Source organism: Lactuca sativa, chromosome 6, assembly GCF_002870075.4.
Source record: "Lactuca sativa cultivar Salinas chromosome 6, Lsat_Salinas_v11, whole genome shotgun sequence".
NCBI classification, from domain to species: Eukaryota; Viridiplantae; Streptophyta; class Magnoliopsida; order Asterales; family Asteraceae; genus Lactuca; species Lactuca sativa.
Window position 1 is genome coordinate 175,193,170 of NC_056628.2, and position 16,158 is coordinate 175,209,327.

The 16,158-nt window shown below is 32.6% G+C and overlaps 1 long non-coding RNA gene across 1 annotated transcript; it reads left to right on the forward strand.

The window, feature by feature from the left end:
* The first annotated feature begins 12,761 nt into the window (after nucleotides 1–12,761).
* Nucleotides 12,762–15,629, forward strand: LOC128126664 (uncharacterized). Its single transcript, XR_008224633.1, has 2 exons — nucleotides 12,762–14,733; nucleotides 15,428–15,629. It is a non-coding gene; the product is annotated as an uncharacterized LOC128126664 (long non-coding RNA).
* Nucleotides 15,630–16,158: the final 529 nt, after the last annotated feature.

The window sequence follows — 16,158 nt, forward strand, 5'->3', positions numbered from 1 at the left end:
TCTCATAATAGTAACTTAGCAGAGTTAGATAGTGGATTTAACCTGAAGTAGAGTCAAACTTATTGACTTCAACATCCATAAGTAAAATTTAGCAGCTTCGCAACTAATGCCCCTTCCTTTGGCAATAGAAACATATGGACCCTTAGGTAATAGTACATGGGACTATCTCAGACTTAGCCTTTCTCTTTACCATTTGGTCAACCAATTTGACTATGGACAATCCCTTTACATTGGGAAGAGAATGCTTTACTGGATTTCCTGTGTTACTATTGTCAATTTCCATAACTTTTGGAAGTTGATCTTAGCAAATAGATAAGATCATTAAGGGTCTAGTCATAGTATGTTTCATAGGAGTACCAAAGGAACTCACTATGTGACTTAGAAAGTGATTGAATCACCAACTTTCTCAAGACTTTGACACCCAACTCTCCCGGCTTGTCAATATGTGACTACATCTCCAAGATGTGATCACACCTAGACCTTGCCTTGCCAATAGGGCTTGAGTAACCTTAAACTTTTCAAGAACTTGTGGGTTAGTGAGAATAATTGGAGGAGGTGAAAGAAGAATGATTTCCATGGGACATCATCTTCATTTAGGAGAGCTTGTTTCAAGAGATTTGGGAAGATCATAAATATCTAAACCAGACATCTTTTTGGGAGATATTCAAGATAGTTGATTTAATGTCCTTAATATAACACCCAATATGAAATATTAAGGCTAGGACCCAACACAATAATTTTATAACTTGGAAGAGGGATGCCGTAATCCAAGCTATAAAATATTTGAAGGTAGGTGAATGACGATTCACCAATTTCCACCAAGATAAACAAAATGTATTATTACGTTTTAATTGGATTTGAAACTCCTATATCTTTTGAGATTCATTGAACTATTCAATGGCATGTTTCAATCTCGGGTGTGCCCTTCAGGTTTTGTGACTGGGATGCCGAGGATCACAAAACAAGGTGTGAAGTAACCATGCAAATTACTTGGTACCCTTAAGTGTTTACCCCTCAATCGATGTGGCAGTTAACCACACATGCTCCATAGATACTATGATAAACATTAAGTTACCCTTTGCCTACCTTGTTAAATACGAGTTAGTGTGCCGGTTAACCACACACGCTCCACTAACCGACTTAAAAAGTGCAAAGTGTAATTTCATGGATTAGCACCTTATTCACTTTTTCCTAAGTAACTAAGATTTGCTATTTATAAAAGGTTTAGTTACTTAGTATTTATCATTAATACTTTTAATGAAGAGAGAATTATAGTCCTTGTCCTACCCGTTTGGCTAACGACCCTCCACCGGTCAAGGAAGCGGTGGGTGAGAGTGGACACTCATTAAACTGCCATTTTATAGGCAGTAACCTTATACCACCTTATAAACCGGCTTTGTGGCCTACTAACGGTAAGACTGGCTTGATCTTATACATATATATAAATATTATTAACTTATAATATTATAAAATATAAGGGTTGAATTTTAACTTTTAAAATTCTAAGGGCTAACTTGGAATTAAAGTATTCATAAGTGAAAACTTTTCAAATTCCAAAACTTGAGGGCAAGTTTGGAAACTATTCAAAACTAATTAATTCCATAACTTATGTGTTTAAAGTAGTTTTTAAATAAAAGACTCTTCAAGTTCCATAACTTGAGGACAAGTTATGGAAAACTTTAAACTAATATAAGAATGTAAATTTTCTTTATTTTTGTAACTTATGGAATTAATTAAGGTTACACTTTTTATTACTTAATGAAGTAACTCTTGAACCTCCATAACTTAAGGACAAGACTCTTCATTTTTGTAACCATTGCCAACTTTTATGAGTTTTATGAAACTTAAATGTGACTTTTCATATAAATTGAGGACAAGTTACAAAAACACATTTTAGAATCAACTCTTAGATTAAAATGGATTGAAAACACATAATCAATTAACTTTTCTATTAATCTAAGCAACTCATCAGAACAAGATAATTCATATCAAATTTTTTCATGTAATTAGTCTAAACCTTAAACTAATACAAAACATGAATCTATTGACAATTATCTTTGAAATTGGATTAGCATGAACATTACCACATTAAAAACAAGTTTAGAAGTTCAAAAATAGCTTAGGGTAATGTTCCTAGTCCATTTCTAGCCAAAAAACTCAAAAATATGCTGTCTGGGGCTCCTTCTCGTCGAGTGTATCAACCTACTCAGCGAGTTCATCAGTGGACACGACGAGTCCAATGCCCAGAAAGCCAAAAAATCGATTTTTTCAGCATTTTTCAGCAATTTGTATCAAGTATTATTGAAAACAAGCCTAGGCTCTAATACCACCGTTGGGGTTTGAGCATTCTAATACTCCTAAGTGTACATGCAACCCTAAATACCTTCGATCTATGTTTTCTCTATTATACATGCAAATATGAACTTTCCAAGGTATTCATCTTAACTAGCATAATAATATGATTCATATGAATATATGAATATATCAAGTTAGAATTACATACCTCTTTGATGTAGAATGTCTTCATGAAGCTTGAGTGCCTAGTGCCCCAGGTGTGACACCTCAAATGGTTCACAGAACACCAAATACACTTGGAATAACTTGAGAGAACATACACACTTCATGAAATCGGCTAGCCCTTCATTCTCACACACATAGTGCCGATTTCTTGAGCCATGGGATTCTTTTATATGGTGGCTATTAGGGTTACACCATGTAATTGATAACTTTACCCATTCCTTAAGCTCCATGGATTTTAACCTCCATGGAGTATCCATGGGTCACCCCATGGACTTAGTCCAACATAAGGAATCTTGGATCACAAGCCACATATATAAGAATGAATGATTTACACAATCAACCCATGTATTCAATTAGTCTCCTTTTGATGACTTAATTAATTCCAAATTAATTCTTGATCAATACTAATTAAATAATCCTATTAATATATTAGAACTTATAATATATTAATAATCCTTAAGTGTTATTTCTCTCATTATAGTCTATCCAAATGCATGATGCCATGCAACCCAAATGGACCATGCCGGCTCGGGTCAAGTCTCACCAATTATATTTATGGACTTAGACATTAATCCAACAAGTAACACATCCAATATCAAGAACCCAAGAATCAGAAGTTGACATATTATGGAGTTCAATCATACTAATACCTAAAGTGCCGACCCCTTTGGTCTTGTTCTTCTTCAGATCTTCTAGGTACTTCAGGTAACTACATATCCAGTGACCCTTTTCTTGGCAACAAAAACAAAACGACCTCTTTAGGGTTGGTGTTTAGAGATATCTCAAAATTGGCCTTTCCCTAAAGCCCTTTAATGGAAGATCCAACCATGGGCTCACCCTTGGGATAAGAAAACTTCTTCTTCTTAGCACCATTATTCCTAATGGCGAAGACGGGAGTAGGGGTGTTGGATCTTTAGTCTTGAACATGCTAACTTTGGCATCTTTCAACATGTCATGAAGCTCCATTAGGGTCTTGTCGAGGTTGTTCATATTATGATTCAAGATGAATTGATGATATGAACTAGAAAACGAGTTAAGGACCATGTCAATGGCCAACTCCTTTGCAAAATCGACACCCATGTTTCCCACTTTGTCAATGTATGAATCAATTTTTGAATGTGTGGACAAGCAATCAATGATTTAACAATCTCAAACCTTTCTTGCCAATCCTACTCTTGGAAGATTCCCTTGAGATTCTCTTGAATGTCGAATTCCCTAAGGCCCTCGAAACTCCTTTAGACTTTGGGAGACATGGTAACCAACATGACGCAAGCAACTTTCATTGATTTATTGTAATGTTTGTTATAAGCAGCCACTTCCTCTTCAAAGGAGTCATCATCCAGTACGGGGAGATCTTCATCGAGGACCTAATCTTTTCCATCATACCTCAATGCAATCCTTAAAGAAAGAATCTAGTCCAAATAGTTTTCACCGATGACTTTCTCCCTTAAAAGGATAGATATGAAGGAAAAGTTGGAATTGAAGGGAGGGGTGGAGGATGAGGAGGATGTTGGGTTTTAGTTCAAAATTAGTTTCAAAAAATAGAAATATTTGGCAAACGGAAGACTTTATTTTTTGAACAAACATAAACAAGTTATATCCACCAAGCATCATCTCTCAAGAAAATGGAAAGATAAAAACACCAACCATAGAAGAAATGAAGACGTAACAACCTTTTTTGCAATTGGTTCCTCTCATGGAGGCTTCGAAGTTGATGGAGAGGACACCCATTAAGTCATAATGTAAAATACACATTAATGACTTAATTAAATGACGGAAATTTCAAACAAAATTGGAAGCGGCGATTGGATTATCGAAATGAGTTACGAAAAGGGTTAAAAGCAATGATACGAATTTTCGGGTTGTTACAACATAATACTTAGGGCTACAAGAATTCACCAAAAGTAATTACACATGGATAGAATTTCCTAGTCTTAAAATACTATTTGTGACACTAGAACTTGCAATGGATGAAAGACCCAAAGTGGAGTAGTCCGACCGAACCACCAATAGCTAAGAAGGAAAAACCTTTGGAAGTCCTAATCGAAAATCACTAACCCTATGAGAGATGTTATGATTTTTGAGTTCTAAGAAAGTGATACAGAGGTGGATAATTTTTACAGAGGGAATCAACAATTAGGGTTTGATCCATAATAGTCTATTTATTGGCAACAAAATAATCCTTAAGAGATTCAAATTCTTCAAGATAATGTTTATCTTATTAAAAATTGTCTTATCCCTATCAAGAGCTCTCCAAACCGTCCCCATCATCTCTCTAAAAGGTTTTAGAATATTCCAATTAATCTCTAGGAATTAATTAATATTCAAGCTCTTTAATTAACTAAAATTATTTAATTCATTTCCAAAATAATTTATGATTAATTTATTAATTACTTAATAAATTAATAACTCGTTTTTCTCCATTTCCTTCTTGTTATTTGGGTTATGAGGCAAACCCAAAAGGATCCTCCTATTATCGAAAATATTATCAAAACACATAAAAACTTTGGATACTATTTCCAACATGACATTGTTCCATGTAATCTAGCACATCTTGTGTTCAACAAGCTCCTCTCCCTAAAAAAATAATAAGGAAGACTCTACAAGAATTTTAGGACTAAATCAAGAGGTTAAAACTAACGATAGCAGTAAACTCCCAAACTACCGAAGAAAACATTCAGTATACTACTTCTACCTTATATGGAAATAGCTTTCATTTTCCACCAGGATAATTTGCTAATAAAATGGCCAATGATTACTTTTTAACCATTATATTTAGACATGTTACACTCTGTCGATAAGCCAATATACATAAAAGGAATTATACCTGATCGTCATCTCATAGTTTTCCATATTTCATTAACATCTTTTAATGTAACAACACCACCCATGACAATGTTTTTGGATAGACTTATTTTAAACACCAAAGCTAAAAACAAACATATAAGAATTTAAATTATAATTGTCTCCATTATCAAGGTACCAATCACCAACAAAGATTGCATCGTCCATGAAGAAAAAGTAAGAGATAGAAAATTGTTAGTCATTAATAAAAAGTTGCTCTAGAATTTTTAAGAAATAGTTTCGCTAAAAGAAACTTGTAAACATTAGATTACAAGAATGAGAAAGGAAAGGAGACAATGAATCACCTTGTCAAAGACCTTGTTTAAAGTTTTAGTTAAGTTGTGTAATTACGAAAGCTATTAACAAGGAACATTCATCATTCATAAAATGTCGTTAGATTATAGACAACCATTTGATTCTCAATGAAGTTGTAGATTGGTGTAAGGTTTCTCAGGACCTCGTAGATCTTCAAAATTGACATAGTGAAAATTTTGGATTCACTTAATCGGATACACCTTGATATTATGAGATACATGGATTTTGATGACAAATGGAGAGGGTGGATACATGCATGCCTTACTTATTATATGACTTCTAATTTTGTCAATAGTTATTCTCCTTTTGAGTTTTAGTAAAACTCAAAAGGAGAATAACTATTGACAAAATTAGAAGTCATATAAGAAGTAAGGCATGCATGTATCCACCCTCTCCATTTGTCATCAAAATCCATGTATCTCATAATATCAAGGTATATTCGATTAAGTGAATCCAAAATTTTCACTATGTCAATTTTGAAGATCTACGAGGTCCTTGTGAGAAACCTTACACCAATCTACAACTTCATTGAGAATCAAATGATTGTCTATAATCTAACGACATTTTATGAATGACGAATGTTCCTTGTTAATAGCTTTCGTAATTACACGACTTAATATGATGTACAAGATTATATAAATACTATTTTGTTTACATTAAAACATACTAAGTGGTCATAGTCTTTAACAAGAATAGGATCTCAAATTGTAAGAATTAAATTTCTGAAAGTGGAGTTCTAACCTTTTGAAATTACTTGAAAGTAATTCATAAGGGCAATATATGGCTCCAAGATAGATCAAAATCATTTTACAACGGAAAAAGAGAATCTGTCTGATCTCAGTTATTTGTCACCATCATAGGTGTAACATCTCAAAATTTAAGACTAAAAATTTTGATTTTTAAATTAATAAAACCATTATCCAAAAAAAAAACACCATCAAAACCATAGTGAATCAAAGTATATTTTTAACATCCAAATATATCAGAGTAACATAAAATGTGGAGCGATGTGGTGTGTGCACTACAATCATCTCAAGCTCTTCCCATTCAAACCAGAAGTGCCTGAAACATAAATTAAAAATTGTAACCACAAAGCTTAGCGAATTCCCCCAAATACCATACACAACACAAATAAACATCTATGGATTATGAGCAACCCTGGGGATTATCACCAGTCCCAGTGGGCTAATAGCATGCCCGATGGGTTATCAACAACCCTAGAGACTATCAGCAATCTTGGTCACATAAAAACAATGTAACAACGTGAATTTCCAAATTTTTTTTTTCATTTCTAAAACATAATTTCATTCATAAGAAATATCAAAATCCAATGTAACACATGTCTACCAAATAAAACAATCTCAAGATCTCAAATACATAAAACTCCATCAATGTGTATAGATCATGTCGGCGCCTTCCCGCGATCCTCGTTGGTACCTGAAACACGTATCACATAAATGGTAAGCATAAATGCTTAGTGAGTTCCCCAAAATACCACATACGCCACTCAAGGCTATAGCTCTCCAAGACCTTTCGGTCCATGTGTCTCAGGGGACTTCCGTCCCATAGTCCTGGTAGACCTTCAGGTCCCACTTCTGTGACCTTCCGGTCCGTATCATCTTGACCTTCTGGCCCATACACTGTTGACCTTCCGGTCCATATAATAATACTCATAACATAACATAGCACATACATATCATATAACAGCATGCATCACATACTCATCATAGCACATAAGACCTTCCGGTCACACCTAATTACCACTCTAGGTAAAGTATAGTGAGAAGACTCACCTCGTACGATGTCGGCTAATCTCTCGTGCTTGATAACCCGACCTATCCTCCTCTTATTAACATAATAACATCTCTAGTCAATACTTTCTCTTGTCCTCATTTCTAAAGAATGGGTAGAACATCATTCTACCCCTCCCTGACCTCTCTTGAACCAGCTTGACCAAAACCCTAAGGTCAACTAAAGTCACCCCTGGTCAATGGTCACTCTTAGACCTCTTAAGGTCCAACCTTTACACTCATGCAACACTCATAGGGCTTCTTTTGGTGAAATAGCTTCTAAAATGGCAACCTAGGTTCATATCTCCAAAGGAATAGCATAAAGCAGGATATATAGGACTCTCTAGACCTCTTAAGGTCCGGATCTAAAAAGAATTCCACCTTGGGACCTCATATGCTTCGAATCTAAGCTAAAGAAGGCATAAGAAAACCCTAGATTCAAGTAGATCACCATATACACGAGAATAAGCATAGATTTATACCTCTAGCAGCCTCTTTTGATAAAATGGTAGAAGATCTGACCTCCTCAATCTGCCTAACTGTCCCTCGTTCCTTCTTTCTGGCAAAAATCACTCTAGAAATGAAGAAAATGGCTTTTTTTCTCACTCACAATGCTCTCAGGTTCTCTGGTGCTCTCAAGGGTGAAGGCGGCCGCAAATGAGGGCCATAAGATCCCTTAAATAGGGCACATACCCGAGGATTTAGGGTTTTTGTCCACAATGCGGACTCATCGAGCCCATTCATTAAATCAAGTCAGCAATCACGATCCTACTCGACGAGTTTAGGCGTCAACTCATCGAGTCCCTCTTCTTGACACAAACTAAAATAATTGAAATATGATACCTGCAATTCCAGATGTTACAAAATAATAATAACAGCTAAACCCAACTGGTCATCACATATACAACTATTCTTCCACATAGGCTCAAACAATCATGCAAGAGTCACAAAGACAGATAGCATCCTACATACATAATTTATTGAGTCCACATTGGTGCCTTCAACTTACGAATACTGGGACACGACTCACCTCGCCGACAAAATCCACAGCTAACGGCTCACATAGCCAACGAACGGATGCCATACACCTCCAAACAAACCACACAAGGTAAACCCTTACTCCACCTTCTAAAACTAGCAATTTCACCAAAAGTCAACTCCACCAAAAGTCAACACTCAAAGTCAACAGTCAAAATCAAAGTCAACAGTCAACATTTCCACTATTTAACACTCACGTCATGACTAGTCCTTAGTCACACCGTTAGAATGCACTCAGCCAGATCCAAACTCAACTCGCTTCAACTTTGCCAACTTGGTCCCAAATGACCCACTCAGCAGACCTCACGACGTGGACCTTCTTTGGTCACATCGTGAGCTCTTTCAGTCGACATAATCGCATAAAACCACTCTCAGGTCATGACATTGCTAGTGTCACATCGTGAGCCACGTCTTATGCTAAATCCTAATGTCTTAATTCCTTAATGCATTAAGTCATCCATTCCAACTTTCCAGAGGGATTTCATACATCAAAAGCAACATAAAAATCTTTTCTTTATGGACATGAATTTCTAATGCATGTCTTGAACTTGATTAGGTCAAAATGGTGAAAATGAGATCCCAATCTCATTCATGGGACCAACACTCAACCAAACCATAGATCTAGCACACCAACCGTCAAAGGGACCTCATGGATCCGTAAAGTTACCAACTTTATGGAATCCAACCACTCAAACTACTTTCAACATGAAGAAAAAGGCATAAAAGTCTAGATCTTAGAAGAATAACATACAAAGGTTGGATTTTGAGGACTTACCATGGTCCAAGGTATGATGTTTAAGGTGATAAGGGAACTTGCTTGGTAGATCTAAGCACCAAGAACATTTTCTTCTTCTCCAAAGCACCAAAATCTTCATAAATGGATGCAAGAGGAGAAGGGAGGCTAGAAATGGTGAAAGGTGACTAAGGTTTCTTTTAAGATGATCTAGATATCATGAAGGCTCATAAAATGTCCAAAAAGCAAGGAACCAACCTTTATATATGTTGAAAACCCTAAAACTTGTGGGTTTGGGTTGCACAGTTCTCATGTTGTGAGCCTTTAATGCTCATGTCGTGACCACAATTTAAATCAACAATTCCATTTAATCGCTTCTCACTGCGTGTGCTCCAACTGCTCATGTCGTGAGATCAGTTTCCCCTAGATCCTTTCCAACTTCGAACATCCATAACTTCTTCGTTTCAACTCCGATTTCGACTATCTTTATATCCAAAGAAAGATAATGAGAAGCTCTACACTTCTATCAACTCCGACTTGCCATAAAACTTTCCGAAACACAAACCATACTCCCAGATCATCTAAACTACATTACCCACACTCAAAGGGGTCTAAATCTCTATTTCCCCAAGGCCCGAAGCCTTATGATAATTGGTCTTCGAGTCACGGCCCCGAATTATGAGACGATTCAAAACAGGGTGTTACAATAGGTCAAATCCTCTTTTTAATATAAAAAAGAGTTATTGGAGACTATAAAGTAAAAATGGATTTAACGAAAAGATAATAAAAGTGATTTCTAAAATTATTAGTATATTTGTGTTATAAGCCCTTAAATTTTAAGGGAAAGAAAGAACATAATTCAAATTTGTCCTTATAAGGATCTCTAACACACTCCCGAATCCATTGAAACCATAATGATAGTCATATGTCTATGCTTTTGATTAGTAATTCTATGAAAAGATCAAGACTTCACTTCAACTCCTCATCGAACTTTTGACTTTTTGAGACATGTTCATCACTTCCAATTTAAAACATTCATCCAGGTCTTTAAGATATATACATTTTGTTCTTCGGCATGGGATTATGATTGTAACCTCCCATCAATTCAAATGCCAATATCAACTATATATTTTTTAAAGATCATTCTTTTTGCCAAGATATTTTTCACTTTCATAAACTTGCCAACTTAGTGAACACTTCAAAACCTTTAGTTTTGCTTTGAAAGTTCCTAATTTGTTGGTTAAGTCTCCTGTTATTGCATTAGACATTAATATAGAAACAATATCATCAAAACCCTCTAATTTGAACCAACATTGTAACAATTTAAAAAGGGGTAGGATAATAATCAACATACCTATCCTTTAAAAGTTGATATGGCAATTGAGCCCGTTTTAAACATAATCTAATCCAAACTCGTAAAAATTATATGTGTTTGGTGCATAGTTTTTGATTCATTTACCCGTTGACGACCCATACACGCAAACCCTTTTATTAGAAGGGTTGATTATGAATCATCACTGATCCACTCCGTTTATAGCCTGTCCCATATAAAATTTTGAGTTATTCATTTATATTATATATTGTTTATTGTTTATTTTTAATTCCAATTAAAATTCCAAATGCCAAATTGGGTTTACTTAGGGCTTGAGGAGCCGACATCCAAACTTATAGTTTTCTGTAAAGAATCATGATGTTATTCCATTTGTATTTCATAAAGCAATCGGCAATGTCCTTTATAAATGAATAAAATCATCTATCAATTGGAATAAAGATTTCAATCGCTATTCTCTATCATTACCATCGACAGTCGAAAATCAATCAAAGTTGCTGCAACAATTATTTCTAATTAGAATTGAAAGTCCTCGAGTTCGTAATTTATTTTGTAAATTGGCATTTGTTTTATTTAACATATTTTATTTCTAACTATTAAGTAAAATGTAATTGGTTATTCAAAAATTCTATGGGTTATGAGATGAATTTAGATATATGTGATTCGGTCGTTAATGATATGTATTTGATTATTCAAAACCTAATGGGTTACAGAGCGTCATATCTGATTTTGAAATTTCAAAAAATGATTCGGATAAAAGTTGATTCGCTCCAAATCCTTTCAATTACGACATCTATTTAAAAGGATAAAAAAATGATCATACCACTCATGATCCATCTATAACAACTCTCCAAAGAATAGGAAACCTCTCAAACAAAATATCATAACAACAATGGTCAATTTTGCTCATTTGAGAGCCGTTTTATTATCCAAATGTATAAACACCTCCCAAGAGGGACGTCAAACAAGTTTGCATCGAGAATGAAATTAAATTATTAGAACTATCTGAAAAGTGCTGACAAAATATCGAGCCAAAATGGTAATAAACAGGTCGAACTTCATTAAAATTACTAAGAATAATAAAGTCATCATAAAGTGATATCATTAATTTCTGAATAGATTTCCAGAAAGTCTTTTTCTTATTAAGTCTTGTGGAGCATATACATTCATAAATGTAATTTGAGATTTATTACTCACCAGTATTCCTTGAACCGCTACATAATTCTTCAAACATATAACTCTCGTTTTTTATAAGATAGAAAGTTTCGAAATGCATATAATTTGACAGTTTAATTAGGTTATAATAAATTTACTATTTTAATAATAAAGTTTGTTAATAATAGTTAACATTTTAGTCATTTATATATATTTAATAAAATGGATTGAAAGCAATGACAAGCCACCACACGCTATCGACATCTTAAAATTACTTTTTTTTTAATCTGTTAACAAACACATCTAAGCCATTCAGTTTGTCACCTTTAGTTAAACCTTTTGACTAAAAGGATAATAACGTTTTACACCCGATGATATAATTCTTCGATCTCCACAAAGAATTGATGCCCATATAAAATATAATCTTCACCATATCAGACACCAAAACTCATGGTACTGTTTGGTACGATGAAATGACCACGTAATGAAATGAGAAAAATATTGAAATAAATCATTATATTCATTTGTCATGTTCACTTAACTCGACAAAAATGCAAATATATATATATATATATATATATATATATATATATATATATATATATATATATATATATATATATATATATATATATATATATATATATACCAAAGGGTCAATGGTCTAGCGGTATAGAGTGACCTTCTCATATAAGAGGTCAGGGGTTCAAGTCTCTATGGAGACATAGGTGGTTATTTAGGAGTTGATTAGTTAGTTTGACGTTTCAAATATATATATATATATATATATATATATATATATATATATATATATATATATATATATATATATATATATATATATATATATATATATATATATATATATTTCAAAATTTTGAATGGTTTGGATTGATCATGACATAATTGTAATTATCACTTGTTTTAATGGCATCAAAAACATTTTATAAGGAATTATAGGGGCATATTGAGAATTAAAAATATCATATCCTAACAATTAATAATTAATTTAGTTTATATACCAAACACACACAAACACACACTATTTCTCTTTCTATTCCTCGTTAGATCTCTCTTTCCCTCTCTCTAACTCTCATGTCCTTCTGCATATCCATCATCAGTTCACTGGAGTTCATTGTCATCGTCGACCTCACCTCGGTGTCTTCTGTCGACTGAAGATCTGAACGGAGTTTCTCCGTTCAAAGAATCTCCTTTTCACTCTTCAGGTCTACTACCTCTGCTTTTACTCCTCCCACCACTGGAAACAATCTCTGACCACTTTCCTCCTCCTTCCGTCCACCACTTCTACCTCTTCCGACGATGAACAACGACTTACTGATCCATTGTCCTTATCTGTCATTTCATCGACAACGAATCCTCAAGCTAAGAGATCGACGTCGTTCATTTTCATCTTCGATTGCAACAGTAATCGTCAAATCACATTTGTAGATCACTTCGATCTGGCGAGGGTCTCTATCTGCCTAACCTCCGAGATCAGATTTTTATGAGCTTGAATCTCACTTTAAATTTGGTATCTGTTGATGAAAATTTAGGTATCATCTGTTTCTATTGTTCAATCCTTATCTTTGTTTGAAATTTATAAATTGTTTTTGCCTAATCATTAATTTGAACCTATTTAGTTAATAAGTTTTTAAAAACAGTTAAATCACTGTGTTGATTGTAGGTATAAAAATAGTCACATGTGTTATTGAAAAATATAGATATTTGTTTGCACTCAACATGTTCGATGAAATGCCTCAATGAGAAATATCACATGTTAACTTCACTTTGACTTCATGAATGATGAACCAATTCCAATTTAGGATTCTGTCCAAGTCAACATCAGAAATGTCGATGAACTCGTTGCCAATAAAGTCATCACATGGGTACTAACTACACCATTCTACCTAAAGTGGCTGAAATTTGAGTTATTGTTTTTTTAGTGCTGTATGACTGGATAACTCTTCATGATATTCATCAAATATGTTAAAAGGTTAGTGTCTTGATAGATTAATCCTAGTTTTTTTACTAAATTTATTAATACATTATGTCAAGATTAAGATTAAGTAAAAAAGAAAGTCATAATAGCTGTCTGGATTGATTTAGTAAAAAGAAAAGGATCATAAATCAATGAAACTTTGTAAAAAAGAGATATCCTGTAAATGTTTGGAATGGTTATGGTTGCAACATATTGAGGTATTGACACCAATGGAGAAACTCAACTACTATGTTGTCCAACAAAATCTGATCTTGCTTTGGTTTTTTGATGTAATATATTCAAGCAATTATTAAAATGTTGATCATGGATATTTAGCAAGTTCTTATCATTCTGGAACAATATCTGGATTTATGCTCTTGACGTCATCTGGAACAACAGTAAGAACTTTTGCAATTTTTTTTTTCATTTTGGAATTGGAATAAAAAGACATACTTTTCCAGTTTAGGGAAGTTGTAATTGATATTGGTGCTCTTTTCATTTATATTTTTCTAAGTTGGTGTTGTATTGGAAAGTAAAGAAGTTGAATCTTTGCTTACATAAAAATTAAGAAACATTATGTTGGTAAAGAACTATAACCTTTTTGTGTTGTTTTGTTATAGAAAAATATTCCATGATCCATTAATCTTATTTTTTTCATTACAGAAGTACATTTCTGAAAGAGATTATGAGCAATTGTTTATTTTATTATTGTCGTGCAATCTGAAAGTATATAAAAATCATATATTTCATCCATGTAACAGAATTTGAGATTTTTCTTGGAAGTTTTGAGTGAAAATTGACATGAGACATTGGTGGATCTATTAATCGTGAGATAGCTTAATTATTATTGATTTGATTGGCTGATGCAAGATGAATTTGTTTATGTTTATTTTATCTTCTTTTCTAATAGGAGCTTTTGGAGATTTTTAAAGAACTGGATGAGTAATTTTTTCGGGCTGTGAATTCTGGCGGAAAATGTTGGCTTTGTTGGAGGTTTTGACTTGCACCTTTCCTAACGAAACACCCTCAGGTAAAATCTCATAATTTAAATAAATAACTTTCAATTAAATTGCTTGAAACTTTATGTTCCATGAAATGTACGACTGCTATTGCATTGTGTATAAGTTTTCATTGCATGCCTCCTAATATAATTCACATATGAATCACATCTAATTTACATGTAAATCACAAGTGAATCACATATGAATTACTGTGATTCACATGTAATTCATATATGAATCATATGTAAATCACATATGAATTACATATGATTCACATGTATATCACATGATAATCATATGTAACTCACATGTAAATCACAAGTGAATCACATATCAATTACATGTGATTCACATGTAAATAACAAGTGAATACATATGAATTACATGTGATTCACATGTAAATCACAAGTGAATCACATATGAATTACGTCTATATGCACAAATACATTTTGTGTGTGTGTGTTCTTCGTTAATAATTTTTTAAAATTTTCTTGTCAATTTCACATTTGAATCTTAAAATATACAATTACATGTCAATATCACATTATATAATCAATATGTGAATCTTACATGATATAATCACATGTGAATCTTATATGATATATATATATATATATATATATATATATATATATATATATATATATATATATATATATATATATATATACACATGTGCATTTTAGTGAGTGCTCATGCATTAATCAATTTTTTTTATTGTAGATTTTGAAGAATTTGTGGAAAAAATTGAAGATGTGAAAAATGATACATTGAAGAAAATATGGCAATTTTAATATTAAGAAATGACAACATTGTGAATCTTTGTACCATTTTTTATTTTTTATATTTTATTTTGTATCAAATAAAATTCTTGTATTATTATGTTTAAAGATTGATTAATTAAAATTAGATTTTTTACGATTTAGTTACGAATATTATAGTATAACAATGCATATATGCATTCAAAAAAATATGCATATATGCACCTAAAACTTTGATTTTTTTTATAAACAATTAGTGTTTTTTTTTTAAAATATTCTAGTTTTTTTTGTAATAATTTACTAATATTTAAATATTTATTTTTATAAAAATTGCATTTTTTTTTCTAAAAACTATAGTTTTTTTAAAAGTTGCATTTTAAAAAAAATATGCAGTTTTTTAAATAAAAAAATGTAGTTTTTTTAAAATGCTTTTTTTTGAAGAAAAAAAATTGCAACTTTTTAAAAAAAATAATTTTTTTTATAAATATATGTTTTCTAAAAAAAGTAAAAAATCTCCATTTAAAAAAAATCGAAAGTTATTTTTAAAAAAAAATGAAAAATGATTTATTATGTTAATTTTTAGAACATTTTATTAATATTTTCAATAACAAAAAAATTAAACATTAAATGTGATTGGTAAGATGACGATCATGGCCTTAATGAATTCATTTTGATCTAACGCTCTACCTTCAG